Raw genomic sequence first — 19442 nt, forward strand, 5'->3', positions numbered from 1 at the left:
TGTGTTCCAAAGTGGCTGTATCATTTTGTATTCCCAACGGCAATGTATGAGTTACCCAGTTTCCCCACATTCTCCCCAGCATTTGGTATAATCAGTTTTTAAAACACTTTTTAAATGTTTATTTATTTTTGAGACAGAGAGAGAGAGAGAGAGAGAGAGAGAGAGAGAAAGAGAATGAGTGCGGGAGGGGCAGACAGAATCTGAAGCAAGCTCCAGGCTCTGAGCTGTCAGCACAGAGTTCGATGCAGGGCTCAAACTCACACACTGTAAGATCATGACCTGAGCTGAAGTCAGACGCTTAACCAAGATGACCCAGGTATGATCACTTTTTTATGTTAGTCATTCTGGTAGGGGTGTGATATCTCACTTGTAGTTCCAATGTGCACTTCCCGAATGTCCAATGATGTTGAACATCTTCATGAGCTTATTTGCCTTCTATATATCTTCTTTGGTGAAATGTCTATTAGTGTCTTTTTGACCCTTTTCCAATTGGATTTTTTTAACTCATGAGTTTTGAGAACTCTTGACCCATGATAGGTATTAGTCCTTTGCTATATACGTGATTTGCAAATATTTTCTCTCAGTCTGTATCTTTTCTTTCTTTCATTTCTATCCTTTTCACATGGGCTCTCATAGAGCAAGAATTTTAAATTTTATCATGCCCGATTTATTGATATTTCCTTTTATGGATTGTGTTTTTGATGCAGAATCTAAGAACTCTTTACCTAGTCTTAGGTCTCAAACACTCTCTACTATGTTTTTTTTCCAAATGTTTTATAGTTTTATATGTCACCTTTAAGTTTATAATCCATTTTGAGTTAATTTTTACAGAGTGTGAGGTTTAGGTCAAGGCTTCTTTCTTTTCTTCTTCTTCTTCTTCTTCTTCTTTTTTTTTTTTTTTTTTTTTTTTGGCCTTTTATTGAATTGCTTTTGCACCTTTGTCAAAAATCAGTTGGGTATATTTGTGTGCGTCTATTCCTGGGTGTCAAGAGCATTTTTAAACAGCATCCAACTTCACCTGGAGAGATGGAGAATGAGAAGTCACCACTTCACTGTGCATGAAAAGGGAGGGCTCTCTGTGGGGTTATTAGTGTAATAGAGCCAAATGGAGAATCAGTGAGTGAGCACACAACCTAGCCTACAGAGGGAACATCTGCTTGGAAATTGTTGAAACATCAGGTCTGAGCTTTAAAAAAAAATCCCTCTTGCTTAAGGCATACAGTGGAAGATTATAGTGAGTTCTCTGCCCTCCCATTGTTTCTCACTGTTTTATCACTTAAAGGAAATGGGGCTGTTTTGATTCCTCACTATTTTCTCTTATAGATGATCAAAGACTAATTTTTAGGATATCTCTTTGAGCTTTCAGTGTCCACCAGAGGCTACAATGATCACCTTCAAAGTGGTGGTTTCCCCCCTCAGTCCCCTGCTGCTCACGTATTTGCAAATGTCGAGACTTGTGGCTGAGTGGGGTGCCTCTCAGATTTTCCCTCTAAGAGGTCCCTATGAATCTGGGGGACCCCATGAATTATTTTCAAAAATCCTAGTTATGACCCACTTACCTCAGGCAGCTGTCTCACTATATTTTTTTTGAATCAGTATGATTAACATGACTTTGTCTTAAACTTATCCACATTCTTTGACATTGGAGAGGTCGTTGAGGGATAAACGATCTGTAACCTTGAATTTGTCACTTTTGCTCTTTTAACCTTTCTTTCAGGCATTTAACTCTTTATACTCAGAATAACCTACAACGTGGATGTATGCACACAATAAATACTTAGAAATTTTCTTAATTAATATAAAGGGAATAAATCACCTTTCTCTCCTCCTTCTCCATAAGATATTTATACCACTCCGTCCTTTGACATTTTCCCATGAGAGCCTCTTACTTCCTTGTTCATGTGTCTCATAACACAAATGAGAAAAAAATCTCATCCTCTTGTGTGTGTTTCTCTCTCTTTCTCCCTTTGTGTCTTCCTCTTCCTCATTACATTTTCTTCATATTTCTTTGTGTCTTCCTTTCAGCAAGGGTAATGAATTACAACTTCTGTGGTGTGAAATATTTATGAGGACCGAAGAAGGTATTTCCTTCATAGATCCTTAAAATTCTGGCTTCTTCGACTACATGAAAATAGTTTGCACATGCAGGTCAAATTAATTCTCAAACTTCCAACAGTGGTAAATGGCACTTGTTATTCAATCAGTCCATTAACAACTGTTTACTATCAACCTACTGTGTGGAAGGTATAGTGTGAGCACTGGAAGTTATGAAACAATGCGATCTTCTGGGCATCTTTGGTTCATCCCAATCCAGGCCAGTCTCATTGTCCTGAGAAGCCCATGGGGAGGTCAGCGAAGACACACAAAGACACACTCACTCGTGGGACACTTCATGTGAAATGTATGGCAAAAGCTTCTCATAGGAAAACACCCCTGTAATCCTGGACCTTTTCTGCTTAGACCACAAGGCATTTGGCTTTGCTAAATCATGCCCTATGGTGATCCCTGCAGTTTCTTTGACCTTTTAAACAAATCCACCAAATAGTCAAATGAACAGTTATTTCTCAAGAGATAATTTCCAGTCCTTAAGAATTAACATGCTAAGGGCTTTGATACATAATCTAATTTAATCTTCACCTTGAAGTCAGTAATTTTATTATCCCCATTTTATAAATATATATATTTTTAATTTTTTAAATGTTTATTCATTTTTGAGAGAGAGACAGACAGAGCACAAGTGGGGGAGGGTAAAAGAGAGAGGGAGACCCAGAATCCAAAGCAGGCTCCAGACTCTGAGCTGCGAGCACAGAGCCCAATGTGGGGCTCAAACTCAGGAACCATGAGATCATGACTTGAACCAAAGTCGGATGCTTACCCGACTGAATCACCCAGGCACCCGTATTATCTCCACTTTATAGGTGAAGAAACTGAAGCATAGAGAGTGTGGAAACAAATCAAGGTGACCCAAATGAGAACAAGCACAGGCTATTCATTCAGAACTTGGTGTAGCAAAGGAGTCAGCCTGTATCACTTGCGTGTGGCAGAGACTCAAAGGCAAGTAGAAGGGTGGGAAAACTTTTCAGCGGAGAAAAGGGATGGTTTCAGGTCTGCCTTGCTTTGAGGCTGTTGGCATAGGGAAGCTGTGGACAAGCTAACTAGAAGCAATCATCCTATGTGATTGATTATGGGACCGTATTTGGCTTTCTCTGGTTTTTCTTTCTAAGTTGAAAGTTGGGGCAATAATTATGGAAGTTGTTAGATATCAACCAAGTCCTGACCATTTGAAGTCAATTGTTACAGAGGTATTATTTGGTTTTGTGAGCTGATTGCTAGAGATAATGATCTGACTTCCTGGACTGGTTACTATAGGCAATAGGTTGGCTTTCCGGGCTGTTTGCTGCGGACTGTTGGTCAGACTTCTATTTTTATACATTGTCTGGCCATTATTCATCTATATAATGATGAGACTTTCAAGAATTTAAGCAGCTTCTCCATCAACATATAACAAGATTAAGGTTCAAACTCATGATACAATGAGAGCATGAATTTTACCACCTCAATATAGTCTGTGGAAGGATCCCCAGGGAAAGGGTGGCAGAGACAGTCAAGTTGGCAAATATGGTTGCACTTCACCTGACACCTGCTAGTGGACACTGTTGGTTGTTTACCCCTCCAACCCCAATCCTCCTTCCTAAACAAACCCTAATTTTATTTAGGTATTAAGTACTTTTGCCATGAAGCCAGATTGCCTCAGGAGAATTGACTGCTTCTCTCACTCCAAGAACCCTAATTTTTCTAAGCCGAACAGTGGGTGGCATTGCCTTCGTCACTTTTCACTTCTACCCCCATGTGGAGCTAATTTGGCCCAGAAAGAATGAAGAGGGTGGGTGGATTTGTTTCTATCTGAGTGGCAACAAAGGGGCACATACGTACCTTTTGCTACTGGTTGCCATCCCTGACTATAACAGCGACTAATCTTATGTGAAGTCAACCCTGTGGGGAACAGAATCAGAAGGCAAGAGACCTCAATGAACTAGTGACTTGACCAATTCTGCAGCTGCCCCTCCTCTTGATTTCTATTACATGAACTAATAAATTTCTTCTTTGTTTAAACCAGTTTGAGTTGGGCATTCTGATACAGAGAGCCAAAAGTACCCTAGTGAACACAGCAGCCTAGCAACGAATCTTTGCCTTCATACTCTGTCTCAAGTCCAGTGGCAAAGCCTTTGGACATTCAGCAAGATGGCTAAGAGTCATTGCACTGGGCACAGAACATCTGCATTGCAATTCAGCTTCACCTCTTGCTAATAGCTGACTTCAGGCAAGCTACTTAATTTCCCTGTACTTCACCATTTTGTGAGTAAACTAAAGATAATGATAACATCCAACTTACAGGATTGTGCTGATTATAAGAGCTGAAATGTGTCAGGTGCTCAGAACAGTGCCTGGATCATTGTAAGAGCTAGAATGGTGTTCAATGTTGGTATTATGAGAGACTCAGCAAATAGTCCCTTACCTTTGTTTCTTCCAGAATTAAAAAAAAAAGAAACTTTCTTTTTACCGTTCAAAACCTTAAAATCATTTTCATCACTGAAGCCAATGAGTCCAGTTCAATGTTTTCACCTCTGCTTCAAATGTATAGCCAGGCTCCAGCATCCCAGGAGTCAGCACATCAAAAAGGGCCACTCTGCCTCTTTCTTTACATGCCTCATGTTCTGACAGCTCATGACTCACCTTTGCTTTCACTCTGCCTCTTCTAATGTTTTTTTAACCATCTTAATAACTACCACGTCAACATCTTTCCTTTAAAAATTGTTGAAAAGCCACCACTTTTAGACAGTGTGTTCTGAGGGAGCTGACATGTAGTCCATTTGTGATTACATCAATGTTCTGTCTCCTTTTTCAGTGGGGAATGTTCAATAAAGAAATGAGAACCTACTACTCAAGTGCTCAGACTGTGCCAGGTACTTTGCTTAGACAATACATTTCTATTAATGACATACACACAAATTGAGTGTTTTTCTCTTTTGAGGGTTTTGTGTCAGTCAGAATAACCTGGGTTATATATGAGTAACAAATAAGCCCCCAATTCTTGTTATTTTAAAATAACAGAGGACTGTCTCTCCCTTCAACCTACATGTCCTCCTCGAATAAATGTGGGTGGAGGTTCAGTGTTCTGTATCAAGAGTCAGCATAGTTTTGCTTAAAGGGCCATTTGGTAAGCATTCTAGACTTTCAGGCTATATAGTCTCTGTCCCAACAACTCAATTCTGCCATTGTCACTGGAAAGCATACATAGACAAATGGGTATGGTTGTATTCCAATAAAACTTTATTTATGAAAGCAGGCAGCCAACCTGGGGGCTATAGTTTGCTGATCTGTACTCTACATAACCTCATTCTGGCACCCAGGCTGGTGGAGACTCTGTCACTTGGAGTGCCACCCAGCCAGCTGGTGCAAGGAGAGAAGACCATGGAGAATCATGCACCAGCTCTTACATGCCTTACCCAGGAGTGACCTGTATCCCTTGCATGCACATTTTGTTGATTATAGAAGATCACATGGCCACATGTAAGTTCAGCACAGGGAGATGGTAAGGCAGTCCTCTGTGGGTCTAGAAGAGGAGGACCACAGACACTGACCAGCGGCAGTGATGTCTATTGCATATTACATCATTCTTCCATTCATCTCTTTCTGTGGCTCCATTTTTGCTGCGCTGTTATAAATGAGTTATAAGCAGTGGTTTTGTCTATGTTCTTACAGGTGTATTAGTCAATTTCTAGATAAACTGGGCCTCTTCCTCTTTTTCTTGCTTTTCTTGCTCAGCTTCTAGGCTTGTTATTACTCAGCAACCAGAGCACTAAAGAGCCAGATGGAAAATGATGAATAAAATGCAAATTCATCCACCTCAAAGGTAGTTGGCTTTGTGCTACCACCTAGGAAAGTTTCTTCTGGGGCTCACTGTCAGGTTCAGGGTGGGACATGCAGAAATTTGCATATTATTGATAATACGCAAATAACTTAGATAATTCTAATTTATATAATCTATTCAAAGTAACCATTCTTTGTGGCAATATCTGCCTTGTGTTGGACAGCTGTGTGTGTTAGAAGTGTGTGTGTGGGTGTAGGATAAATATTAAAGAACCAATTTGGTCAACTTTTTCCATAGTTTAATTTACATCTCATTATCATCGTATTTTCCTCTATTTCCTCTTTACATTTTCTCTCTCTTTTCTCTTAATGAGCCCATAATTTTTTGTAGAGTCAAAGTTAGGCTGGAGGGAGTGGGAGTTAAGGATAACTTTTTAGTTAAATTCCCTTTGCCTGTGTGCCTGATCATACCTTTCTCCAAATTTCTTTCTCTCATCCATTCATCTACCCATCCAACATCTGAATGAGTACCTACTATTTGCCAGGCCCTGTGCTAAGCATGTAATGGGGCTATAACTGCGACTAAGAGACACAGTCCTTGCCCTCATGCAGCTGAAAGCTTGAGTGAAAAAAAGATTGTGATAATTGATGAAAGAACCAAGGAATCCTGGAAGTTGGGGATGGTAACAGAGCATGTGGTGGGGACGTCAATCTCCTGGAAGGTGAGGCATCGGAGGGGAGAGTTCTGATTACTTTGCATGAGTGGAGGCACTGTTAAGGGATTTTATTCGAATATTTTTGTTCTTTAACCTTTTGCTTCCATTGTTTATACCACTGCTGTCTTTTGCTCTGTTTGGAGAACGGCATATAGCCAGCAAGTTCTCAGAAGATTTCCCGTTTGTAATAGGTTTCTCATTTATCTAAGTCTGGCTTAAAGATCAAATTGCCTGTAGGCTTGCTCCTGCTCCTTGCCAGAAGGAGCTGGCTCTTTTCCCACCCATCTGCGTACAGCACTGCTCAGGTGAGAATTCACACAATTTGAATAGGAGCCCTAAAACTTTCCAGGAAATAAAGGGAGCAAGAAAGGTGTAGCTTCTTTATTTTGTTACCTCCAAGGCTCCAGATTGAGATTTTATGTTCTCTATCATTTTGTAGCTTTCTTTGGTTTTAATTTTTTTATTTTGTGGGGGAAAATGTATAACTAGTTGGAATGCTGACCAAATAAAATGAATACAACACATAAATGTAAGGGAATTTTAAGAAAATAATTCTTTTTTTAAAGTTTATTTTTATTTTTGATTGAGACAGAGAGACAGAGTGTGAGGAGGGGAGGGGCAGAGAGAGAGGGAGACAGAGAATCTGAAATAGGCTCCAGTCTCTGAGCTGTCAGCACAGAGCCTGACGCAGGGTTTGACCCCGAGATCATGACCTGAGCCAAAGTCAGACACTTGACTGACCAAGCCACCCATGTGCCCCAAGAAAATAATTCTTAATAAAATCAGCACAATGTTCAAACTGACAGAACCCTACACAGTGACAACTCATTTATTTTGCAATCTGGAAAAATCCGCTATTCCATATTGCAGAATTTTCAGAAAACTTACTACTTTTCCTTCCTCTTTTGTGAACAAAATTAAAAAAAAACCACTAAACTATTTAGAATTAAAATATTTCTATGGCATTTCATATTTCTTTTTTTTCTTTTTTCTTTTTTTTAGTGTTTATTTGTTTATTTTGAGAGACAGAGACAGAGTGCAAGCAGAGGAGAGGCAGAGAGAGAGAGAAAGAGAGAGAGAAAGAGAGATGTGGGGCTCAAACGCACAAACCATGAGACCAGTACCTGAGTGGAAATCAAGAATTGGAAGCTTAAACAACTGAGCCAGGTGGCCCAAGGTATTTCCTATTTCTTATACCAAATATATTTTATTCTTTTCTTGATGACTCCAGGTATTATTAATTCAGATGATTCTAATTTCCTATAGCATATTGATACCCTTGGAGCCTACCTAAGAGGTCTAGGACAATTTATTTCAATAGGTATGGCTAGAATGCTATCCTTTAAAACTATTTACATGAAAACCCGTTATAGAGTTTATTGATTTTTTGTTTGTTTTCTGGTTTGTTTTGTTTTTTGGTGTCTCCTTCACTTTTAGGAGACACCAGATGTTCAGATGTTCCTTCTCCCAGGTAAAATGTGTCTGTCTTTAGCAACCACAAAACTAAAAGTTTATTATTTTTTATTTATTCTGAGCATAGTTATTAGGATAAACTTGGATGTGTTTAACATTTAGAACAAAACTAACAGTGGCTATAACAAGATAGGTTCTCATGCATAAGAATTCCAGAGATAGGCCATCTAAGATGAGCATAGCACATCTTGAATTTCTTAGGGATTCAGGCTCCTTCTAGCTCTCCACTGCAACATCCTCAGGGCATAGCTCTCACTGTCACAGCTCCAGATGGCCCCTACAGCCATCATATCAGGGTTCCAGCCAGCAGACTGCAGGCAGGAAGGCAGAGAGCTGGGTCTCACCTTTATGGGGTACTTCCTGGATGTCTTACAAAACATTTCCGCTTGTATTTCATTGGTCAAAGACTTGGCACACTTATAGTTGTAAGAAGACTGGGAAATATCGTCTTTATCTGGGTGCATGGCTTCCCCGAACAAACTTGGGTTCAACTAAGTTGAAATGGAAGAAAGGATGTTGGGGCCAACCACTGGCAATCTTTGCCATGTTCCAATACCAAATATCCACACCTATTAGAAAATTGTGTAGAGACTTTGAGTAATGTGGGTTTCTCCTAGGAAGTAAAATGAATGGTATTTAATACATGGACCTGTCTTAACCATTACAGGCCTTTGATCATTTTCCAGATTCTCAGCTGGGTTCTGAATACTGCATGTGCTACATAAATGGCATTTGCACAACTGAGGAGCCATTGTAGCTGAAGTGATACTTACATATAAAATCCAATTGTAGAATTCAAAAAGTTCTAGTTTGCCCTACCATATAGATGCATTCTAAATATAGGAGTTTCTACTCAAAGTATGTGCTTCAAATACATGGGCGAATTGTATGCTGCCTGAACAATTTGGATTGAAACCTTTTACATTCTGTTACATCTACTTCCCTTATCACTGTTTCTCAACTTACACAATTTATGCCAGGATTTACTAGAAATAATTTTTTCACATTACATAATTTCTAAAGTATAAACAAAGTCTTATATTTGGCTTATTCCCTGCATTTTATCTCTCTAAATACGTTCCTTGTGATATTTGAAACGTTGGGTGAAGTACATGTGAAAATAGGATGCCAGTTTGTTTGTATAATATATTCGTGTTTGGCACAATACCTGTGGATATTATTTCTTTGGTTTCCTAACATTTGGTTTAAAACAAAAACAACACTTGGGGCACCTGGATGGCTCAGTCAGTTAAGCGTCTGACTTCAGCTCAGGTCATGATCTCGTGGTTCATGGGTTCAAGCCCTGCATCGGGCCCTGTGCTGACAGCTCAGATCCTGGATTCTGCTTCAGATTCCCTCTCTCTCTGCCCCTCCCCCACCTCTCTCAAAAAGAAATAAAAACATTAAAAAACTAAAGAATAAAATAAAAACAACACTTGCATGAACTGGACACGTATCTGATTCAGACCTGGCTTCGCGTCCCCAAGTCCCTGAGTGACTAAGTTCTCTGAGTAGCTCTTACGGCAGCACGCATACTCTTCTGATGAATTGTACAGGCTGCTGTGATTTAGCTGTGACCACAAATGTGACTTTTGCCTGTGAAGCAAGTGTGGACAGTGGAATCAGCAGTTAGCTCACTCCAGGGCTGATGAGTAACTGCTCTGCTCTAATACAGTGGCTCTGGTTGTCTACAACTGATCTACCTGGTGTTAGATATTTTGAGTATCTCCCCTATTAAGGGTTAGATAGATCTTTCCAGTCCTATACCAAGGACTCACCAATGCAAGATTTCTAGCCGACCTAGGAGGAAGTTTACCCCCCACACCACCTTCTGCATCTCAGGCCGTCCACCGGGCAGGAGTCTGGCCAGTGTCAGCCAAGCCTGAGGAGACAGGTGCCTGAGCTGGGGCAATGATGCAGAATTCTTGTCTTCCACATTTGACATGGCCATTGTTCACTGTGTTTTCACTCCGGCAGCTCAGCCATTCCTGGCCTCAACACGTTCACATGAAGTTTTAGCAGTGGGAGTAAATGCTTTCTTGATCTACCATTAAAAGTAAAAGGTAAAATAACAAGATGGCACAGGCATTTGCCTTCTGCACCCTCTGCAGGCATCTGCCTCCACTGTGTGTTCTGCCTGGCCCTTCACACATTACTGCAGGAGAAGAATCTGCTAAATGCTAAACGCAGACAGCTGCCTTCTTGCTTCTCTTCACATGGCATTTGCTCGGTCTGTGCACCGGGGGGAACAGCCTGGCAAGCTGTCTGGTGTCTCTTACAGGAATACGAATCCTATCAAACCCTAATGAATTGATTTAACCTTCATTACGTTCTTACTCCAAATACAATCACACTTGGGGTTAGGGCTTCAACATAGAAATTTGGGGGAAGACACATTCAGTCTATAATACCCGGAGTTCATCTCCAACACCTGGGAGGGGCAATGGTTCTGTCTCCCCAATTTCATTCTTGTTGTCTGGAAGATTTACTTGAAAACCAATGACTTCTTCCCTTGAATTGTTCCCATTTGCATGACCCCCTACCTCCTAGTTTAGACCCTTAGCCTTAGAAGCTACTTCCATTTGGGTGGATGATGGTAGAAGTCCCAGAAGAGACCCAACTAAATGCCCGAGTGGAGTGGAAGTGGTGACATCTTGATGATCCTCTGGGCTGAAGTTAAGAATGACCACATTTCTAGCACTAAAAGCAGGGCAGATGTCCAGATTCATACAAAAATATTTAAAGTTGGAATTTCTCCAGATAATACATAGTTTATGGTTGCTCTTGGGTGGGCGCAGGAGACAGCGGAGTAAATACAAGACTATGTAAAGGTAAAGAAGTGAAAGAGAAAGGAACTTAGCTGAGGAGCAAGGTCTAGCTTTTATCCATAGCTCTAAAAAGAACCCGAGGTTTACATGTATATTCTTAGTCCCCGTATGTTCAAGATCTATATCTCACCCAGGATACTTCTTTCTGTGCCTTCCTGGCTTTTAAGACTGCTCTCAGGGTTCCCTCAACTAGACTTGCCATGTCTCGGTCTATGTATGTGAACAAATACTGTGGGAATTTTTTGTTCTTCTCCTCATCCTTTCCCTAGTTGGTTACTAGAAAGCAGGTGTGGTCAGGGAAAACCAGTGGACTGAACTTGGATCTCTGGGACGTGCACTGCAAAGCTTTCTAGGTCCCCGTTCCTGGGGATATTGCTCAGGTTTCTGTAACTCTAGAAAAGGTATAGACCTCTTCTAGTTTTGTGGTGTAGCACAACCCCAGAGGGTACAATTTGCACCAAAGTCTACATGAAAGGTGGCCTAGGGTTGTGCCGTGCCTAGGCTGCAAGTTCATCTGAAGTGACCCTGCCTCTACGCAGTGATTCCCTAGTCCCGAAGAAATCAGTTTTTGTACCATCATCTCTGACAATAGCAGGAATGCAAACAGGGCCAATAATGACCAGGCCAAGGTTTATTTGTGTGCTTGTGCAAAGAGTTTGATTTTCCCTACCACTTTTTCCCTAGTACATACCTTGATGTTGGAAGTGACCTGTACCTTCATGGATCTCCACTCATCAGATCTCTTCTAGCTTTGCAAGGGGCAATTTGCCTAAGAAACCTATTTATTTATTCTGGCTAACTGCTGCTTTCATTCCCTCATCTATCTAAATCTCCTGTGGGGAAAAATAGGTTAATAGTTGTATTTACAAGCCTGACTTTGTGGTGGACCTAACGTATGCAAAATTATTTAAATTAGGACAGGAAAGTGCAAGGTGTTTCTGAAGCTTTCAAAGCAGCGAAAAAGAGTTTTCCTTAATTATTTAAAATCTAGCAGTGATGCATGCTAATATCCAAGAAACTCTAAACCAGTGGTTCTCAAAACATGGTCCCTGGAACAGCATCACGAGGGAACTTGTTAGACATGCAAAGTATCAGGTCTTACTCCAGACCTACTGAATCAGAAAAACTCAGTGTGTGGGGGGAGGAGCAGGCAGTAATCCGTGTTTTAACAAGCCCTCCACGTGAGTGTGATGCATGGTCATGTTTGAGACTCCGTGCTCCAGGTCTAGGAACATGGTCCTCAGTCTTGGGTAGATATCAGAATTCCCTGGGGAGCTCTTAAAAAATCTGATGGCCAGGCCCCACCCCAGATGAATCAGACTCTCCAGAGGGGGAACGGAGCCTTAAGTTTTCCAGGCGATTACAATGTCTCTTTGAGGTTAAGAACCACCGCTCTAGGAGCAGCCCTTCTCAAACCTCAGCATGTATAAAAAACGACCTGGGGGACTCATTAAATACACAGATTCACCCCCAGGGATTTTGAATTAGTGGACCAATGGTGAGGCCCAGGAAGTTATCATTTTAGCCAATAGCCCAGGTGACGTGGTTGCAGAAGGTCCATCAACCACTCCTTAAGGAACGCCACCTTAGGGCCGGGATTGCTTACAGAATCGTGAGGAAGGGCTGCATTTGTGGGCAGGAGTGAAGAAGCCAGAGCTCTGAACACTTAAAGTGCAGGCTAAAAGAATTCAACAGATGACTGCATGGAGGAGATGGGAAATGAAACTGCAGAAAGGTGGTGAGGCTGCTTCATTGCGATGTCCCTGTCAACCACTGCTTTTGCTGACCCTGGGGCGCTAATGAGCTCTCATTGTGAGCAAAATAATGATACCAGGAGACTGACCCACATAACCCATGAAGCCGCACAGACCTGTGCCTGGGTGGCTGCTGCATCCTAACAGAGTGAACACCCAAGCCAGGAGCTGGGCAGCAGCAGGGAAACAACAGACTTCAGACCTGGATTTGAACGTGGAGGTCACCACTTGCTAGCTCTGTGACCTTGGGCAAGTTCCTCATCTCTCTGACTCTGTGTCCTGACCTGTCGAATGAGGATGTGGCTATCTCCTTCACAGGGTCATTATGAAGATTAATACGAAAAGCACTTGGCACCCACTAGCCTCACAACAAAGGGTAGCGATTGTTACTCCGCTGACCGTTTATCTACCAGAGTCTGTTTTCTAATGTATTTGTACCAGATGCCGTCCAGTGGCTTTGACATCTCGAGAAGTTCCTCCAGGACCTCTGCGTAGACTCGCAGAATCCACAACGAGCAGAGACACGAAAAACTGCCATGGTCTTTAAAACCAAATAAAAGCAAGCAAGACTAGATAGTCTGGGGAATATTTTTTTCCAAGACTTGCACTTGCTCAAGTCCTCCAGACGATTCGCCTCCAGTCTGTTGAGCAAAGTATACCTTTAGCAATTTAACCGGTAAAAAAACAAACTTGGGGAAAGAATCTTAAACACTTTCCCAGCTGTGTCCTAATTGTACGTTTAGGAAGAGTATATACAGTACATGCGTTTTTTGTTTTTTGTTTTTTTAACTGTGGTAACATCAAGGCTAGCTGCTGCTACAGAGAATTTTACAGTGATTCATTCAGACCGTGTTTCCTTATTCAAGAAAGCTCTTTCGAACTTTCTTCTCATAAGCCCAAAGGAAATGAAAGAGAATATGGTAGAGAAAAGCAAGAAGAATTAAAGTTGGGATAGAATTCAAGGAGTCACCCCGCTTATTTCTTTGTTTCACACAGAAAAGTGTAGCCTGGCCCGCAGCAGACAGAGGCTTCTGTCAGCCTGAAGTAAAAAGTCAAAAGCTCCCTGTTGCTGGGCCGCATTCCTGCTGCCAGTGTAAACGAGGCGGGTGGGGAGGGTAGGATGCGGTGGCTTTGGGAGGGAGAGCAGCTGGGTATGGTTCCCATTGTAATTACTGCTCAGATCCTTGAAGATGACAATTGAGTCATCCCCTTGTCCTTTCTTTTTCCAGGGAAAAAATCCAGTTCCTTAAAATTTGCCTCATAGGCTCTGTCTTCCAACCCTTTAATCACGCTGGCCTCTGTGAGCCCTGGCCACGCTCCCCGCTTGTCTTCTCTGCCTTGGCTGTCCCAACTGGCCCTGGTCCACAGACCAGCCGCGCTGGTGGGAACAGGAAAGCCCCTCTGTTTCCACAGGCACTTGGAAGCCAAAAAAGATGCTACCAGGGGTCGCCCGGCACCTCCCAGGCGTTGCTCTGGGTGTAGAAAACTGTCGTCCACGCGGCCGGGCAGGGACGTAATGGGATGGGAGACAACGGTGCCAGCTGCGAGCGGGCGCACTCCGCCAGCCCACGGTGGGCAGCCCAGATGGCTCCGTAGCCTCTGGCCTCAAGGCCCGTTGTTGCCAGGTCTCCCTCTTTTTAAAGATGTACCGCATCGTTACTCTTTTCCATTTGAGCTGTAATCGACGTAGAACATCATAGGAGCTTCAGGTGTAGAACATAAATGATTCATTATTTGTTTTTTTTTTTTAACATTTATTTATTTTTGAGACAGAGAGGGACAGAGCATGAGCAGGGGAGGGGCAGAAAGAGAGAGGGAGACACAGAATCTGAAACAGGCTTCAGGGTCTGAGCTGTCAGCACAGAGCCCAACGTGGGGCTTGAACTCATGGACCGCAAGATCATGACCTGAACCAAAGTCAGACGCCCAACCGACTGAGCCACCCAGGTGCCCCTAAATGGTTCATTATTTGTATACCCCGCAAAACGATCGCGATAAGCCTACCGAACATCCCTCACCGTGCGGTTCCTTCTTTTTTCTTGTAATGAGAACTTTTATGATTTACTTTCTTAGCGACTTTCGAATATACATCACAGTAGTATTAAGTATAGTCGTCGAGCTGAACAGTACATCCCTGTGACTTATTTCTTTTATAAGTGGAAGTTTGTACCTTTTGACCCCTTCACCCACTGCCACCCCCTGCCTCTGGCAACCACCAGTCTGTTCTCTGCATCTATGAGCTTGGTTTTGTTTTTGTTTTTCATTCCACATAGGAGTGAAATCGAATGGTGTTTGTCTTTCTCTGTCTGACTTATTTCACTCAGCATAATGCCCTCAAGGTCCATCCATGCTGTTGCAAATGGCAAGATTTCATTCTTTTTATGGCTGAATAACATTCCATGATATATTTTATGTATTTGTGTTTGTATGTGTGTGGGTTCTCCCCACTACTATCTTTTTCCATGAATGGTAGTATTTTATATTGCTGTTTATTCCTTGTTTTTCTTTTTAACTTAGGAATGTAATTTGTTCTTTTATAAATTTTTTAAATGTCTTTTAAGTTTATTTTTGAGAGACAGAGATAGAGCACGAGTAGGGGAGGGGCAGAGAGAGAGGGAGTCCCAGAATCCACAGCAGGCTCCAGGCTCTGAGCTGTCAGCACAGAGCCCAATGTGGGGCTCAAACTTGGGAACAGCGAGATCATGATCTAGGCTGAAGTCGGACGCTTAACCGACTGAGCCACCCAGGAGCCCCTTAAGAATGTATTTTGAGGGGCGCCTGGGTGGCGCAGTCGGTTAAGCGTCCGACTTCAGCCAGGTCACGATCTCGCGGTCTGTGAGTTTGAGCCCCGCGTCAGGCTCTGGGCTGATGGCTCAGAGCCTGGAGCCTGTTTCCGATTCTGTGTCTCCCTCTCTCTCTGCCCCTCCCCCATTCATGCTCTGTCTCTCTCTGTCCCAAAAATAAATAAATGTTGAAAAAAAAAATTAAAAAAAAAATCTTTAAAAAAAAAAAAAAGAATGTATTTTGAATAACTGTAACATTCTTTTTAACCAGATCCCTACTGATGAATACATAGGTTGTTTCCAGTCTTTTATAAGTAACACTTCAGTGCATCATCTCACACATGCAGAAGGAAATCTATTGAATAAATATAAGTGGAATTGCTAAATCCAAGGGTGTGTACATTTTTAATTTTTAAAGCTTGCCCAATTGCCCCCTGATAAAACCCAATTTATACCCTCACAAACAATGTACAGAATGCTGTCATCTTATTTTGTAAAAATCTACTTTCTAGTTTATTCACCTACCTGCATGGTCACACTCCAGACAATCCAAAACCATTTCATTTCTGAAAGCCAACATTTGAACATGCATCACATCTCTGTTACCCCATAATGGCCATGTTTTAGAGTACAAAAAGTAGCAATAGATTTCAGAGTACAAAAAAGTGCCTCAGAAATTCCATTACGAAACATTTATCATTATTAAAATCAGAGATGTACGCAAAGATGTATTTATATATATATATATGTCTAACAGTCTGTTGTTCTTAATGGCAAAGCATTGAAAATAACCTACAACAGCAGGGTGGATCAGTTAAATAAATTATAGTATAGTAATATACTACAATACTATGCAGTCAATAAAATTTATGCTTTTGAAAATATTTAACAATTTGGAAAAATATCTACACTAGACCATTAAGTGAAGAAGCACGTGACAAAAGTTACACGTAAGCATGCTCCCTGTTTTAAAAATATGTATGCACAAAGAGGGGTGCCTGGGTGGCTCAGTCGGTTAAGTGGCCGACTTTGGCTCGGTCATGATCTCGTGGTCCATGAGTTCAAGCCCCGCATCGGGCTCTGTGCTGACAGCTCAGAGCCTGGAGCCTGTTTCAAATTCTGTGTCTCCCTCTCTCTCTGACCCTCCCCTGTTCATGCTGTCTCTCCCTGTCTCAAAAATAAATAAACGTTAAAAAAATTGTTTAAAAATATGTATGCACAAAGAAAAAGACTACAAAGCACCCACTAATATTTTAATAGTTGTTATCTGGTTAGATCGTGTGTGATTTTCTTTTTTTTATGTTTTAATAAATTCTCAACAACAAATATGTACTTTAACAAGCTGTTAAAATGAATACTTAGAAAAAAGAAAAGAGAGTGGAAGGGAAGCAGGAAGAAACAGGAGAGAGAAGAGAGGAGAAAGAGAGTAAGAACAGGGCTTCGGGGTCAGGACAGCTGAGTTTGGATTCCAGCTCTATTAAGAGGCCGACTGTTTTAGGCCAACTCATTTCATCTTAGTGTCTCAGCTTCTCTCTCATCAAATGGGAATAACAGGACTTACCTTGCATCATAGAATTGTAAATATAAAGCAGTAGCGAAGGCGCTTGGTGAAGGTACCTGTATTTTGTAACAGAAGGTGGCATTATTGTTATTCATATGGAATCTTGTTTAATCACAACTACCTTTTCTGTAACTTGCGTTTTTGGACAGATTTTTATTTTTCATCTAAAATGGTTAAATCGAATGTACTATTTCCTGTGGGGCTTTCCAGGCATTTGAGAGAGAGACTAAAAGGTTCAGTTGGTCAATAAAGGTATCTGTTTTATTGAAACAAAACATAAAAATTTGTCCCACTTTCCAAACTATCTGAAATCCCCATCTTCTTCATACCTTTGGGATGATGTACTAAAAGCTGCATGCCAAAGTCAAAAGTTATTTGAAAAGGAGAATATTCTGCGGAAAAAAACATGTGGTCAGTGGCTTGTGAAGAGAACAGGGAAGATGCGTCAAAGAGCTGAATCACAGATCACTGCTCTGGGGAAAGGTATTCCTCACTCCATCGAGAGGGTCTGAGTAGCCAACAGATCCCCTACAGCTTCAGATACCTGCAATTAAACTACTTAGACTAGCATTTAACACTCTCCATGGGTTAGTTTTTAAGTGCCTTTGTAAGATTATTTGTAGTCCACACTCTACCCTTCAGCCAAACTAGATACATTGGAATCTTATTGTTTGAACTTTTAACCTTTTTTTTTTTGGTATTTTTGCCAATCAAATAAGTATAAAATGGTATGTGATTGAGGTCTTTATCTGTACTTCTCTAATCACTAATAATATTGAACATTTCTTCCTATGTTTATTGGATTTCTGTGTTTCTGCTGTACTAATTTCTTTTGTTCTTTTTTCTAATTTTAGGTATTTTTCTTACCGGATGCAGGGCTCAAACTTGCAAACTGTGAGATCATGACCTGAGCCAAAATCAAGAGTCAGATGCTTAACTGACTGAGCCACCCAGGTGCCCCCAAATCTTAAGATGCTTAAGAAATCTTACGAAATTGCAAGGTCTTTTTTTTCTTTTTTAGTGAGGTATTATTAACATGTAGTGTTGTATTTATTAGTTTCTGGTGTTCAATATAGTGATTCAATAATTCTATATGTCACTCAGTGCTCATCAAGTCCTTATTACTTCATAATGGCCATGCCCTTCATTTTACAAAGATATTTTTGCTAGGTATAGAATTCCATGTTGGGGGTCTTTGTGGGGAGAAGGAGAGGATGGTCTCTCAGATCTGAGAATTCTGTATTGACAGCATTTTTGTTTTCAGCATGCTAAAGCATATTCTGCTTTACAGTGTGCTAGAAATGTTACTACCTGCTAGCTCATGTTAATTTTGACAAGAAATTGACTATTATTTTGTACCCAATTACTTACTTTTCTCCTGGTTAAAAGTCACATTTCCCTGCCTCTTTTGTTTTTAGTATTGTATTATCTGTTATTATCTATATTATCCAAAATATTATCTGACTTTTTAATATTTTTATTAGATGCTGGACATTACCCTTTTAACATTGTTGGGTGTCTAGATTTTGTCATTCTTCTGATTTCTGTCTCCCCACCTCAGTGAGTCCTCTGAACTCTGCTTGGGTTCCCCTGCTTGCTGCACAGTCTATAAAGTGCCTCCATGAAGAAAGCCAAAGTGGTCATAGATCAACTTTATTTGAGCCAATTTCCTCAGGGATCACTTCCCTGCACAACTCGATTTCCAATATCTGAAATCTTGGTCTTTTCCTACACTTCATCCACTTTTCTAGTTGTTTACAGAGAAAGCCTAAGTCCAGTACCAGTTACCCTGTCATTTTTTCCAAAAGCAGAAATTTTGTTACATTGTAAAAATAACTATCCAACTAATAAGCAAATAAAGGTATCCATGCATTAACCAAGGAAGAGTGTTATCATGAACCATGAACTATGACTAGTTCAGTCCCACGACCTTGAGGCCCTTTGCAAAATAAACTGAAAACACCAACTCCACATCTGTATTGTCTGTTAATTGCCTTCAATCCTGAAAACCCACTTCTTTTTGCAATATACAACTCTTGCTACAATGCATTACTGTGGTGCTGGCATAGGACTTTTATTTTTCTCTGTTGTAAGCCTAACTTTCCTAAGTATCATAAAGAAGTATGAGATGCTATAGGAGTATTTATTATTTGGGATAGACTCATAGGTTTCTGGATGAATTCTTCCAGAATAAAAAGCATGTACTATGCCCTAGATTTTCTGAATTCACTCCATGCTCACGTTATTCCTTCTCTCTTGCATATCTCAATGCATATGTCTGTAGCTATTAAATTCTGCACCTTCCTCAATACTCAGATGATATATTACCCCCTTTATTTATTCTTTCCTTGTCAATATATTTAAAAGATTTTTTTTACGTTTATTTATTTTTGATAGAGAGAAAGAGCACAAGTGGGGGAGGGGTGGAGAGAGAAGGAGACACAGAATCTGAAGCA

This window comes from Leopardus geoffroyi, chromosome C1 (assembly GCF_018350155.1).
Source record: "Leopardus geoffroyi isolate Oge1 chromosome C1, O.geoffroyi_Oge1_pat1.0, whole genome shotgun sequence".
NCBI classification, from domain to species: Eukaryota; Metazoa; Chordata; class Mammalia; order Carnivora; family Felidae; genus Leopardus; species Leopardus geoffroyi.